At 43.1% G+C, this 15939-nt stretch overlaps 2 non-coding genes across 2 annotated transcripts; both read right to left on the bottom strand.

Moving 5' to 3' along the window:
• Positions 1 to 12393: 12393 nt before the first annotated feature.
• Positions 12394 to 12466, bottom strand: TRNAR-CCU (transfer RNA arginine (anticodon CCU)). The gene has a single exon. It is a non-coding gene; the product is annotated as a tRNA-Arg (tRNA).
• Positions 12467 to 15133: 2667 nt separating this feature from the next.
• Positions 15134 to 15206, bottom strand: TRNAS-CGA (transfer RNA serine (anticodon CGA)). Its single transcript has one exon. It is a non-coding gene; the product is annotated as a tRNA-Ser (tRNA).
• Between the last annotated feature and the right edge of the window lie 733 nt (positions 15207 to 15939).

Raw genomic sequence — 15939 nt, 5'->3', positions numbered from 1 at the left:
ACCAATGGAATGTAGATAAGAAGAAATAAAAGTGGATGGAAAAATAACCAGCCGTGAGCAGCAATCGAACCTACGACCTTCGAATAACGCGTTCGATGCTCTAACCACTGAGCTACCACAGCGGCCTTCTCTCCATCCACTTTTTTGGGTTTATATGTGAATTTAGAAGTAGGAGTGACAGTCAGCGCCATCTGTAAGCCAAGCGACGAGTGTAAAAACACTCTTATGCGCATGTTTGGCGTCACGTAGCACGTGAACTTTATTATGAGCGGGCAGCTGAATAATAGACCCTCGTACACAACCTAAACACACCAAGTCTGCCAGTACGAGGCCCTCGTTCAATGAAATAAGGGAAAATGTGCATACCTTAAGGCTCGTTTTTCCGTGTTTTAACACAATATTAATGAGATCTAACAGACAGTAATGCCAAGGAATATACAGGGGAAGTTATAAGAACCAATGGATTGTAGATAAGAAGAAAGAAAAGTGGATGAAAAAATAACCAGCCGTGAGCAGGAATCGAACCTACGACCTTTGAATAACGCGTTCGATGCTCTAACCACTGAGCTACCACAGCGGCCTTCCCTCCACCCACATTGTTGGGTTTATATGTGAATTAAGAAGTAGGAGTGACAGTCAGCGCCATCTATAAGCCAAGCGACGAGTGTCAAAACACTCTTTTATGCGCATGTTTGGCGTCACGTAGCACGTAAACTTTATTATGAGCGGGCAGCTGATTAGTAGTCCCTCGTATACAACCTAAACACACCAAGTCTGCCAGTACGAGGCCCTCGTTAAATGAAATAAGGGAAAGAAGTGTATACCTAAGGGCTCGTTTTTCCGTGTTTTAACACAAGATTACTGAGATCTAACAGACAGTAATGCCAAGGAATGTACAGGGGAAGTTATAAGAACCAATGGAATGTAGATAAGAAGAAAGAAAAGTGGATGAAAAAATAACCAGTCGGGAGCAGAAATCGAACCCACGACCTTCGAATAATGCGTTCGATGCTCTAACCACTCAGCTACCACAGCGGCCTTCCCTCCATCCACTTTTTTTGTGTTTATATGTGAATTTAGAAGTAGGAGTGACAGTCAGCGCCATCTATAAGCCAAGCGATGAGTGTGAAAACACCCTTTTATGCGCATGTTTGGCGTCACGTAGCACATGAACTTTATTATGAGCGGGCAGCTGATTATTAGTCCCTCGTACACAACATAACACACCATGTCTGCCAGTACGAGAACCTCATTCAATGAAATAAGGGAAAGAAGTGTATACCTAAGGGCTCGTTTTTCCGTGTTTTAACACAATAATAAGGAGATCTAACAGACAGTAATGCCAAGCAATGTACAAGAGAAGTTATAAGAACCAATGGAGTGTACATAAGAAGAAAGAAAAGTGGATGAAAAAATAACCAGCCGTGAGCAGAAATCGAACCTACGGCCTTCGATTAACGCGTTCGATGTTCTAGCCACTGAGCTACCACAGCGGCCTTCCCTCCATCCACTTTGTTGGGTTTATATGTGAATTTAGAAGTAGGAGTGACAGTCAGCGCCATCTATGAGCCAAGCGACGAGTGTCAAAACAGTCTTTTATGCGCATGTTTGGCGTCACGTAGCACGTGAACTTTATTATGAGCGGGCAGCTGAATAATAGTCCCTCGTACACAACCTAAACACACCAAGTCTGCCAGTACGAGGCCCTCGTTCAATGAAATAAGGGAAAGAAGTGCATACCTAAAGGCTCGTTTTTCCGTGTTTTAACACAATATAATGAGATCCAACAGACAGTAATGCCAAGGATTGTAGAGGGGAAGTTATAGGAACCAATGGAATGTAGATAAGAAGAAAGAAAAGTGGATGAAAAAATAAGCAGCCGTGAGCAGGAATCGAACCTACGACCTTCGAATAACGCGTTCGATGCTCTAACCACTGAGCTACCACAGCGGCCTTCCCTCCATCCACATTGTTGGGTTTATATGTGAATTAAGAAGTAGGAGTGACAGTCAGCGCCATCTGTAAGCCAAGCGACGAGTGTGATAACACTCTTTTATGCGCATGTTTGGCGTCACGTAGCACGGGAACTTTATTATGAGCGGGCAGCTGATTAGTATACCCTCGTATACAACCTAAACACACCAAGTCTGCCAGTACGAGGCCCTCGTTAAATGAAATAAGGGAAAGAAGTGTATACCTAAGGGCTCGTATTTCCGCGTTTTAACACAATAATAATGATATCTAACAGAGAGTAATGCCAAGCAATGTACAGGGGAAGTTATAAGAACCAATGGAATGTAGATAAGAAGAAAGAAAAGTGGATGAAAAAATAACCAGCCGTGAGGAGGAATCGAACCTACGACCTTCGAATGACGCGTTCGATGCTCTAACCACTGAGCAACCACATTGGCCTTCTCTCCATCCACTTTTTTGGGTTTATATGTGAATTTGGAAATAGGAGTGACAGTCAGCGCCATCTATGAGCCAAGGGACGAGTGTCAAAACACTCTTTTATGCACATGTTTGGCGTTACGTAGCACGTGAACTTTATTAGGAGCGGGCAGCTGATTAATAGTCCCTCGTACACAACATAACACACCAAGTCTGCCAGTACGAGGACCTCATTCAATGAAATAGGGGAAAGAAGTGTATACCTAAGGGCTCGTTTTTCCGTGTTTTAACACAATAATAATGAGATCTAACAGACAGTAATGCCAAGGAATGTACAGTGGAAGTTATAAGAAGCAAAGGAATGTAGATAAGAAAAAAGAAAAGTGGATGGAAAAATAACCAGCCGTGAGCAGCAATCGAACCTACGACCTTCGAATAACGCGTTCGATGCTCTAACCACTGAGCTACCACAGCGGCCTTCTCTCCATCCACTTTTTTGGGTTTATATGTGAATTTAGAAGTAGGAGTGACAGTCTGCGCCATCTATAAGCCAAGCGACGAGTGTAAAAACACTCTTATGCGCATGTTTGGCGTCACGTAGCACGTGAACTTTATTATGAGCGGGCAGCTGAATAATAGACCCTCGTACACAACCTAAACACACCAAGTCTGCCAGTACGAGGCCCTCGTTCAATGAAATAAGGGAAAGAAGTGCATAACTTAAGGCTCGTTTTTCCGTGTTTTAACACAATATTAATGAGATCTAACAGACAGTAATGCCAAGGAATGTACAGGGGAAGTTATAAGAACCAATGGATTGTAGATAAGAAGAAAGAAAAGTGGATGAAAAAATAACCAGCCGTGAGCAGGAATCGAACCTACGACCTTTGAATAACGCGTTCGATGCTCTAACCACTGAGCTACCACAGCGGCCTTCCCTCCACCCACATTGTTGGGTTTATATGTGAATTAAGAAGTAGGAGTGACAGTAAGCGCCATCTATAAGCCAAGCGACGAGTGTGATAACACTTTTTTATGCGCATGTTTGGCGTCACGTAGCACGTAAACTTTATTATGAGCGGGCAGCTGATTAGTAGTCCCTCGTATACAACCTAAACACACCAAGTCTGCCAGTACGAGGCCCTCGTTAAATGAAATAAGGGAACGAAGTGTATACCTAAGGGCTCGTTTTTCCGTGTTTTAACACAAGATTACTGAGATCTAACAGACAGTAATGCCAAGGAATGTACAGGGGAAGTTATAAGAACCAATGGAATGTAGATAAGAAGAAAGAAAAGTGGATGGAAAAATAACCAGTCGGGAGCAGAAATCGAACCCACGACCTTCGAATAACGCGTTCGATGCTCTAACCATTCAGCTACCACAGCGGCCTTCCCTCCATCCACTTTTTTGTGTTTATATGTGAATTTAGAAGTAGGAGTGACAGTCAGCGCCATCTATAAGCCAAGCGATGAGTGTGAAAACACCCTTTTATGCGCATGTTTGGCGTCACGTAGCACGTGAAGTTTATTATGAGCGGGCAGCTGAATAATAGTCCCTCGTACACAACCTAAACACACCAAGTCTGCCAATACGAGGCCCTCGTTCAATGAAATAAGGGAAAGAAGTGCATACCTAAAGGCTCGTTTTTCCGTGTTTTAACACAATATTAATGAGATCTAACAGACAGTAATGCCAAGGATTGTACAGGAGAAGTTATAAGAACCAATGGAATGTAGATAAGAAGAAAGAAAAGTGGATGAAAAAATAAGCAGCTGTGAGCAGGAATCGAACCTACGACCTTCGAATAACGCGTTCAATGCTCTAACCACTGAGCTACCACAGCGGCCTTCCCTCCATCCACATTGTTGGTTTTATATGTGAATTAAGAAGTAGGAGTGACAGTCAGCGCCATCTATAAGCCAAGCGATGAGTGTGAAAACACCCTTTTATGCGCATGTTTGGCGTCACGTAGCACGTGAACTTTATTATGAGCGGGCAGCTGATTAATAGTCCCTCGTACACAACTTAACACACCAAGTCTGCCAGTACGAGGACCTCGTTCAATGAAATAAGGGAAAGAAGTGTACACCTAAGGGCTCGCTTTTCCGTGTTTTAACACAATATTAATGAGATCTAACAGACAGTAATGCCAAGGAATGTACAAGGGAAGTTATAAGAACCAATGGAATGTACATAAGAAGAAAGAAAAGTGCATGAAAAAATAACCAGCCTTGAGCAGAAATCGAACCTACGGCCTTCGAATAACGCGTTCGATGTTCTAGCCACTGAGCTACCACAGCGGCCTTCCCTCCATCCACTTTGTTGGGTTTATATGTGAATTTAGAAGTAGGAGTGAGAGTCAGCGCCATCTATGAGCCAAGCGACGAGTGTCAAAACACTCTTTTATGCGCATGTTTGGCGTCACAAAGCACGTGAACTTTATTATGAGCGGGCAGCTGATTAATAGTCCCTCGTATACAACCTGAACACACCAAGTCTGCCAGTACGAGGCCCTCGTTAAATGAAATAAGCGAAAGAAGTGTATACCTAAGGGCTCGTTTTTCCGTGTTTTAACACAGTATAATGAGAGCTAACAGACAGTAATGCCAAGGAATGTACAGGGGAAGTTATAAGAACCAATGGACGGTAGATAAGAAGAAAGAAATGTGGATAGAAAAATAACCAGCCGTGAGCAGGAATCGAACCTACGACCTTCGAATAACGCGTTCCATGCTCTAAGCACTGAGCTACCACAGCGGCCTTCTCTCCATCCACTTTTTGGGTTTATATGTGAATTTAGAAGTAGGAGTGACAGTCAGCGCCATCTATGAGCCAAGTGACGAGTTTGAAAACACTCTTTTATGCGCATGTTTGGCGTCACGTAGCACGTGAAGTTTATTATGAGCGGGCAGCTGATTAATAGTCCCTCGTATACAACCTAAACACACCAAGTCTGCCAGTACGAGGCCCTCGTTTAATGAAATAAGGGAAAGAAGTGCATACCTTAAGGCTCGTTTTTCCGTGTTTTAACACAATAATAATGAGATCTAACAGACAGTAATGCCAAGGAATGTACAGGGGAAGTTATAAGAACCAATGGAATGTAGATAAGAAGAAAGAAATGTGGATGAAAAAATAACCAGCCTTGAGCAGGAATCGAACCTACAACCTTCGAATAACGCGTTCGAGGCTCTAACCACTGAGCTACCACAGCGGCCTTGCCTCCACCCACAATGTTGGGTTTATATGTGAATTAAGAAGTAGGAGTGACAGTCAGCGCCATCTATAAGCCAAGTGACGAGTGTGATAACACTCTTTTATGCGCATGTTTGACGTCACGTAGCACGTAAACTTTATTATGAACGGGCAGCTGATTAGTAGTCCCTCGTATACAACCTAAACACACCAAGTCTGCCAGTACGAGGCCCTCGTTCAATGAAATAAGGGAAAGAAGTGTATACCTAAGGGCTCGCTTTTCCGTGTTTTAACACAATATAATGAGATCTAACAGGCAGTAATGCCAAGGAATGTACAGGGGAAGTTATAAGAACCAATGGACGGTAGATAAGAAGAAAGAAATGTGGATAGAAAAATAACCAGCCGTGAGCAGGAATCGAACCTACGACCTTCGAATAACGCGTTCCATGCTCTAACCACTGAGCTACCACAGCGGCCTTCCCTCCACCCACATTGTTGGGTTTATATGTGAATTAAGAAGTAGGAGTGACAGTCAGCGCCACCTATAAGCCAAGCGACGAGTGTCAAAACACTCTTTTATGCGCATGTTTGGCGTCACGTAGCACGTAAACTTTATTATGAGCGGGCAGCTGATTAGTAGTCCCTCGTATACAACCTAAACACACCAAGTCTGCCAGTACGAGGCCCTCGTTAAATGAAATAAGGGAAAGAAGTGTATACCTAAGGGCTCGTTTTTCCGTGTTTTAACACAAGATTACTGAGATCTAACAGACAGTAATGCCAAGGAATGTACAGGGGAAGTTATAAGAACCAATGGAATGTAGATAAGAAGAAAGAAAAGTGGATGGAAAAATAACCAGTCGGGAGCAGAAATCGAACCCACGACCTTCGAATAATGCGTTCGATGCTCTAACCACTCAGCTACCACAGCGGCCTTCCCTCCATCCACTTTTTTTGTGTTTATATGTGAATTTAGAAGTAGGAGTGACAGTCAGCGCCATCTATAAGCCAAGCGATGAGTGTGAAAACACCCTTTTATGCGCATGTTTGGCGTCACGTAGCACATGAACTTTATTATGAGCGGGCAGCTGATTATTAGTCCCTCGTACACAACATAACACACCATGTCTGCCAGTACGAGAACCTCATTCAATGAAATAAGGGAAAGAAGTGTATACCTAAGGGCTCGTTTTTCCGTGTTTTAACACAATAATAGGGAGATCTAACAGACAGTAATGCCAAGCAATGTACAAGAGAAGTTATAAGAACCAATGGAATGTACATAAGAAGAAAGAAAAGTGGATGAAAAAATAACCAGCCGTCAGCAGAAATCGAACCTACGGCCTTCGATTAACGCGTTCGATGTTCTAGCCACTGAGCTACCACAGCGGCCTTCCCTCCATCCACTTTGTTGGGTTTATATGTGAATTTAGAAGTAGGAGTGACAGTCAGCGCCATCTATGAGCCAAGCGACGAGTGTCAAAACACTCTTTTATGCGCATGTTTGGCGTCACGTAGCACGTGAACTTTATTATGAGCGGGCAGCTGAATAATAGTCCCTCGTACACAACCTAAACACACCAAGTCTGCCAGTACGAGGCCCTCGTTAAATGAAATAAGGGAAAGAAGTGTATACCTAAGGGCTCGTATTTCCGCGTTTTAACACAATAATAATGATATCTAACAGAGAGTAATGCCAAGCAATGTACAGGGGAAGTTATAAGAACCAATGGAATGTAGATAAGAAGAAAGAAAAGTGGATGAAAAAATAACCAGCCGTGAGGAGGAATCGAACCTACGACCTTCGAATGACGCGTTCGATGCTCTAACCACTAAGCTACCACATTGGCCTTCTCTCCATCCACTTTTTTGGGTTTATATGTGAATTTGGAAATAGGAGTGACAGTCAGCGCCATCTATGAGCCAAGGGACGAGTGTCAAAACACTCTTTTATGCACATGTTTTGCGTTACGTAGCACGTGAACTTTATTAGGAGCGGGCAGCTGATTATTAGTCCCTCGTACACAACATAACACACCAAGTCTGCCAGTACGAGGACCTCATTCAATGAAATAGGGGAAAGAAGTGTATACCTAAGGGCTCGTTTTTCCGTGTTTTAACACAATAATAATGAGATCTAACAGACAGTAATGCCAAGGAATGTACAGTGGAAGTTATAAAAAGCAAAGGAATGTAGATAAGAAAAAAGAAAAGTGGATGGAAAAATAACCAGCCGTGAGCAGCAATCGAACCTACGACCTTCGAATAACGCGTTCGATGCTCTAACCACTGAGCTACCACAGCGGCCTTCCCTCCACCCACATTGTTGGGTTTATATGTGAATTAAGAAGTAGGAGTGACAGTAAGCGCCATCTATAAGCCAAGCGACGAGTGTGATAACACTTTTTTATGCGCATGTTTGGCGTCACGTAGCACGTAAACTTTATTATGAGCGGGCAGCTGATTAGCAGTCCCTCGTATACAACCTAAACACACCAAGTCTGCCAGTACGAGGCCCTCGTTAAATGAAATAAGGGAAAGAAGTGTATACCTAAGGGCTCGTCTTTCCGTGTTTTAACACAAGATTACTGAGATCTAACAGACAGTAATGCCAAGGAATGTACAGGGGAAGTTATAAGAACCAATGGAATGTAGATAAGAAGAAAGAAAAGTGGATGGAAAAATAACCAGTCGGGAGCAGAAATCGAACCCACGACCTTCGAATAACGCGTTCGATGCTCTAACCATTCAGCTACCACAGCGGCCTTCCCTCCATCCACTTTTTTGTGTTTATATGTGAATTTAGAAGTAGGAGTGACAGTCAGCGCCATCTATAAGCCAAGCGATGAGTGTGAAAACACCCTTTTATGCGCATGTTTGGCGTCACGTAGCACGTGAAGTTTATTATGAGCGGGCAGCTGAATAATAGTCCCTCGTACACAACCTAAACACACCAAGTCTGCCAATACGAGGCCCTCGTTCAATGAAATAAGGGAAAGAAGTGCATACCTAAAGGCTCGTTTTTCCGTGTTTTAACACAATATTAATGAGATCTAACAGACAGTAATGCCAAGGATTGTACAGGAGAAGTTATAAGAACCAATGGAATGTAGATAAGAAGAAAGAAAAGTGGATGAAAAAATAAGCAGCTGTGAGCAGGAATCGAACCTACGACCTTCGAATAACGCGTTCAATGCTCTAACCACTGAGCTACCACAGCGGCCTTCCCTCCATCCACATTGTTGGTTTTATATGTGAATTAAGAAGTAGGAGTGACAGTCAGCGCCATCTATAAGCCAAGCGATGAGTGTGAAAACACCCTTTTATGCGCATGTTTGGCGTCACGTAGCACGTGAACTTTATTATGAGCGGGCAGCTGATTAATAGTCCCTCGTACACAACATAACACACCAAGTCTGCCAGTACGAGGACCTCGTTCAATGAAATAAGGGAAAGAAGTGTACACCTAAGGGCTCGCTTTTCCGTGTTTTAACACAATATTAATGAGATCTAACAGACAGTAATGCCAAGGAATGTACAAGGGAAGTTATAAGAACCAATGGAATGTACATAAGAAGAAAGAAAAGTGCATGAAAAAATAACCAGCCTTGAGCAGAAATCGAACCTACGGCCTTCGAATAACGCGTTCGATGTTCTAGCCACTGAGCTACCACAGCGGCCTTCCCTCCATCCACTTTGTTGGGTTTATATGTGAATTTAGAAGTAGGAGTGAGAGTCAGCGCCATCTATGAGCCAAGCGACGAGTGTCAAAACACTCTTTTATGCGCATGTTTGGCGTCACAAAGCACGTGAACTTTATTATGAGCGGGCAGCTGATTAATAGTCCCTCGTATACAACCTGAACACACCAAGTCTGCCAGTACGAGGCCCTCGTTAAATGAAATAAGCGAAAGAAGTGTATACCTAAGGGCTCGTTTTTCCGTGTTTTAACACAGTATAATGAGATCTAACAGACAGTAATGCCAAGGAATGTACAGGGGAAGTTATAAGAACCAATGGACGGTAGATAAGAAGAAAGAAATGTGGATAGAAAAATAACCAGCCGTGAGCAGGAATCGAACCTACGACCTTCGAATAACGCGTTCCATGCTCTAAGCACTGAGCTACCACAGCGGCCTTCTCTCCATCCACTTTTTGGGTTTATATGTGAATTTAGAAGTAGGAGTGACAGTCAGCGCCATCTATGAGCCAAGTGACGAGTTTGAAAACACTCTTTTATGCGCATGTTTGGCGTCACGTAGCACGTGAAGTTTATTATGAGCGGGCAGCTGATTAATAGTCCCTCGTATACAACCTAAACACACCAAGTCTGCCAGTACGAGGCCCTCGTTTAATGAAATAAGGGAAAGAAGTGCATACCTTAAGGCTCGTTTTTCCGTGTTTTAACACAATAATAATGAGATCTAACAGACAGTAATGCCAAGGAATGTACAGGGGAAGTTATAAGAACCAATGGAATGTAGATAAGAAGAAAGAAATGTGGATGAAAAAATAACCAGCCTTGAGCAGGAATCGAACCTACAACCTTCGAATAACGCGTTCGAGGCTCTAACCACTGAGCTACCACAGCGGCCTTCCCTCCACCCACAATGTTGGGTTTATATGTGAATTAAGAAGTAGGAGTGACAGTCAGCGCCATCTATAAGCCAAGTGACGAGTGTGATAACACTCTTTTATGCGCATGTTTGACGTCACGTAGCACGTAAACTTTATTATGAACGGGCAGCTGATTAGTAGTCCCTCGTATACAACCTAAACACACCAAGTCTGCCAGTACGAGGCCCTCGTTCAATGAAATAAGGGAAAGAAGTGTATACCTAAGGGCTCGCTTTTCCGTGTTTTAACACAATATAATGAGATCTAACAGACAGTAATGCCAAGGAATGTACAGGGGAAGTTATAAGAACCAATGGACGGTAGATAAGAAGAAAGAAATGTGGATAGAAAAATAACCAGCCGTGAGCAGGAATCGAACCTACGACCTTCGAATAACGCGTTCCATGCTCTAAGCACTGAGCTACCACAGCGGCCTTCTCTCCATCCAATTTTTGGGTTTATATGTGAATTTAGAAGTAGGAGTGAGAGTCAGCACCATCTATGAGCCAAGTGACGAGTGTGATAACACTCTTTTATGCGCATGTTTGGCGTCACGTAGCACGTGAACTTTATTATGAGCGGGCAGCTGATTAGTATACCCTCGTATACAACCTAAACACACCAAGTCTGCCAGTACGAGGCCCTCGTTAAATGAAATAAGGGAAAGAAGTGTATACCTAAGGGCTCGTATTTCCGCGTTTTAACACAATAATAATGAGATCTAACAGAGAGTAATGCCGAGCAATGTTCAGGGGAAGTTATAAGAACCAATGGAATGTAGATAAGAAGAAAGAAAAGTGGATGAAAAAATAACCATCCGTGAGCAGGAATCGAACCTACGACCTTCGAATGACGCGTTCGATGCTCTAACCACTGAGCTACCACAGCGGCCTTCTCTCCATCCACTTTTTGGGTTTATATGTAAATTTGGAAATAGGAGTAACAGTCAGCGCCATCCATAAGCCAAGTGGCGAGTGTGAAAACACCCTTTTATGCGCATGTTTGGCGTCACGTAGCACGTGAACTTTATTATGAGCGGGCAGCTGATTATTAGTCCCTCGTACACAACATAACACACCAAGTCTGCCAGTACGAGGACCTCATTCAATGAAATAAGGGAAAGAAGTGTATACCTAAGGGCTCGTTTTTCCGTGTTTTAACACAATATTAATGAGATCTAACAGACAGTAATGCCAAGGAATGTACAGGGGAAGTTAAAAGAACCAATGGAATGTAGATAAGAAGAAAGAAAAGTGGATGGAAAAATAACCAGCCGTGAGCAGCAATCGAACCTACGACCTTCGAATAACGCGTTCGATGCTCTAACCACTGAGCTACCACAGCGGCCTTCCCTCCATCAACTTGTTTGGGTTTATATGTGAACTTAGAAGTAGGAGTGACAGTCAGCGCCATTTATAAGCCAAGTGACGAGTGTGAAAACACTCTTTTATGCGCATGTTTGGCGTCACGTAGCACGTGAACTTTATTATGAGCGGGCAGCTGATTAATAGTCCCTCGTACACAACCTAAATACACTAAGTCTGCCAGTACGAGGTCCTCGTTCAATGAAATAAGGGAAAGAAGTGTATACCTAAGGGCTCGTTTTTCCGTGTTTTAACACATTATTAATGAGATCTAACAGGCAGTAATGCCAAGGAATGGACAGGGGAGGTTATAGGACCAATTGAATGTAGATAGGAAGAAAGAAAAGTGGATGAAAAAATAACCAGCCGTAAGAAGAAATCGAACTTACGACCTTCAAATAACGCGTTCCATGCTCTAAGCACTGAGCTACCAGAGCGGCCTTCTCTCCATCCACTTTTTGGGTTTATATGTGAATTTAGAAGTAGGAGTGACAGTCAGCGCCATCTATATGCCAAGCGACGAGTGTAAAAACACTCTTTTATGCGCATGTTTGGGGTCACGTAGCACGTGAAGTTTATTATGAGCGGGCAGCTAATTAATAGTCCCTCGTACACAACCTAAACACACCAAGTCTGCCAGTACGAGGCTCTCGTTCAATGAATTAAGGGAAAGAAGTGTATACCAAAGGGCTCGTTTTTCCGTGTTTTAACACAATATTAATGAGATCTAACAAACAATAATGCCAAGGAATGTACAAGGGAAGTTATAAGAACCAATGGAATGTAAATAAAAGAAAGAAAAGTGGATGAAAAAGTAACCAGCCGTGAGCAGGAATCGAACCTACGGCCTTCGAATAAGGCGTTCGATGTTCTAGCCACTGAACTACCACAGCGGATTTCACTCCATCCACTTTGCTGGGTTTATATGTGAATTGAGAAGTAGGAGTGACAGTCAGCGCCATCTATGAGCGAAGTGACGAGTTTGAAAACACTCTTTTATGCGCATGATTGGCGTCACGTAGCACGTGAAGTTTATTATGAGCGGGCAGCTGATTAATAGTCCCTCGTATACAACCTAAACACACCAAGTCTGCCAGTACGAGGCCCTCGTTAAATGAAATAAGGGAAAGAAGTGTATACCTAAGGGCTCGTTTTTCCGTGTTTTAACACGATATTAATGAGATCTAACAGACAGTAATGCCAAAGAATGTACAAGGGAAGTTATAAGAACCAATGGAATGTAAATAAAAGAAAGAAAAGTGGATGAAAAAATAACCAGCCGTGAGCAGAAATTGAACCTACGACCTTCGAATAGCGCGTTCGATGCTCTAACCACTGAGCTACCACAGCGGCCTTCTCTCCATCAGCTTTTTTGGGTTTATATGTGAATTTAGAAGTAGGAGTGACAGTCAGCGCCATCTATAAGCCAAGCGACGAGTGTAAAAACACTCTTATGCGCATGTTTGGCGTCACGTAGCACGTGAAGTTTATTATGAGCGGGCAGCTGAATAATAGTCCCTCGTACACAACCTAAAAACACCAAGTCTGCCAATACGAGGCCCTCGTTCAATGAAATAAGGGAAAGAAGTGCATACCTAAAGGCTCGTTTTTCCGTGTTTTAACACAATATTAATGAGATCTAACAGACAGTAATGCCAAGGATTGTACAGGAGAAGTTATAAGAACCAATGGAATGTAGATAAGAAGAAAGAAAAGTGGATGAAAAAATAAGCAGCTGTGAGCAGGAATCGAACCTACGACCTTCGAATAACGCGTTCAATGCTCTAACCACTGAGCTACCACAGCGGCCTTCCCTCCATCCACATTGTTGGTTTTATATGTGAATTAAGAAGTAGGAGTGACAGTCAGCGCCATCTATAAGCCAAGCGATGAGTGTGAAAACACCCTTTTATGCGCATGTTTGGCGTCACGTAGCACGTGAACTTTATTATGAGCGGGCAGCTGATTAATAGTCCCTCGTACACAACATAACACACCAAGTCTGCCAGTACGAGGACCTCGTTCAATGAAATAAGGGAAGAAGTGTACACCTAAGGGCTCGCTTTTCCGTGTTTTAACACAATATTAATGAGATCTAACAGACAGTAATGCCAAGGAATGTACAAGGGAAGTTATAAGAACCAATGGAATGTACATAAGAAGAAAGAAAAGTGCATGAAAAAATAACCAGCCTTGAGCAGAAATCGAACCTACGGCCTTCGAATAACGCGTTCGATGTTCTAGCCACTGAGCTACCACAGCGGCCTTCCCTCCATCCACTTTGTTGGGTTTATATGTGAATTTAGAAGTAGGAGTGAGAGTCAGCGCCATCTATGAGCCAAGCGACGAGTGTCAAAACACTCTTCTATGCGCATGTTTGGCGTCACAAAGCACGTGAACTTTATTATGAGCGGGCAGCTGATTAATAGTCCCTCGTATACAACCTGAACACACCAAGTCTGCCAGTACGAGGCCCTCGTTAAATGAAATAAGCGAAAGAAGTGTATACCTAAGGGCTCGTTTTTCCGTGTTTTAACACAATATAATGAGATCTAACAGACAGTAATGCCAAGGAATGTACAGGGGAAGTTATAAGAACCAATGGACGGTAGATAAGAAGAAAGAAATGTGGATAGAAAAATAACCAGCCGTGAGCAGGAATCGAACCTACGACCTTCGAATAACGCGTTCCATGCTCTAAGCACTGAGCTACCACAGCGGCCTTCTCTCCATCCACTTTTTGGGTTTAAATGTGAATTTAGAAGTAGGAGTGACAGTCAGCGCCATCTATGAGCCAAGTGACGAGTTTGAAAACACTCTTTTATGCGCATGTTTGGCGTCACGTAGCACGTGAAGTTTATTATGAGCGGGCAGCTGATTAATAGTCCCTCGTATACAACCTAAACACACCAAGTCTGCCAGTACGAGGCCCTCGTTTAATGAAATAAGGGAAAGAAGTGCATACCTTAAGGCTCGTTTTTCCGTGTTTTAACACAATAATAATGAGATCTAACAGACAGTAATGCCAAGGAATGTACAGGGGAAGTTATAAGAACCAATGGAATGTAGATAAGAAGAAAGAAATTTGGATGAAAAAATAACCAGCCTTGAGCAGGAATCGAACCTACAACCTTCGAATAACGCGTTCGAGGCTCTAACCACTGAGCTACCACAGCGGCCTTCCCTCCACCCACAATGTTGGGTTTATATGTGAATTAAGAAGTAGGAGTGACAGTCAGCGCCATCTATAAGCCAAGCGACGAGTGTCAAAACACTCTTTTATGCGCATGTTTGGCGTGACGTAGCACGTGAACTTTATTATGAGCGGGCAGCTGAATAATAGTCCCTCGTACACAACCTAAACACACCAAGTCTGCCAGTACGAGGCCCTCGTTCAATGAAATAAGGGAAAGAAGTGCATACCTAAAGGCTCGTTTTTCCGTGTTTTAACACAATATTAATGAGATCTAACAGACAGTAATGCCAAAAATTGTACAGGGGAAGTTATAAGAACCAATGGAATGTAGATAAGAAGAAATAAAGTGGATGAAAAAATAAGCAGTTGTGAGCAGGAATCGAACCTACGACATTCGAATATCGCGTTCGATGCTCTAACCACTGAGCTACCACAGCGGCCTTCCCTCCATCCACATTGTTGGGTTTATATGTGAATTAGGAAGTAGGAGTGACAGTCAGCGCCATCTATAAGCCAAGTGACGAGTGTGATAACACTCTTTTATGCGCATGTTTGACGTCACGTAGCACGTGAACTTTATTATGAGCGGGCAGCTGATTAGTATACCCTCGTATACAACCTAAACACACCAAGTCTGCCAGTACGAGGCCCTCGTTAAATGAAATAAGGGAAAGAAGTGTATACCTAAGGGCTCGTATTTCCGCGTTTTAACACAATAATAATGAGATCTAACAGAGAGTAATGCCGAGCAATGTTCAGGGGAAGTTATAAGAACCAATGGAATGTAGATAAGAAGAAAGAAAAGTGGATGAAAAAATAACCATCCGTGAGCAGGAATCGAACCTACGACCTTCGAATGACGCGTTCGATGCTCTAACCACTGAGCTACCACAGCGGCCTTCTCTCCATCCACTTTTTGGGTTTATATGTAAATTTGGAAATAGGAGTAACAGTCAGCGCCATCCATAAGCCAAGTGGCGAGTGTGAAAACACCCTTTTATGCGCATATTTGGCGTCACGTAGCACGTGAACTTTATTATGAGCGGGGGCTGATTATTAGTCCCTCGTACACAACATAACACACCAAGTCTGCCAGTACGAGGACCTCATTCAATGAAATAAGGGAAAGAAGTGTATACCTAAGGGCTCGTTTTTCCGTGTTTTAACACA

Source organism: Rhipicephalus microplus, chromosome 5 (genome assembly GCF_043290135.1).
Source record: "Rhipicephalus microplus isolate Deutch F79 chromosome 5, USDA_Rmic, whole genome shotgun sequence".
Taxonomy (NCBI): Eukaryota; Metazoa; Arthropoda; class Arachnida; order Ixodida; family Ixodidae; genus Rhipicephalus; species Rhipicephalus microplus.
Note: the sequence above shows the minus strand (reverse complement) of the source record. Positions and strands in the feature narration are given on the sequence as shown.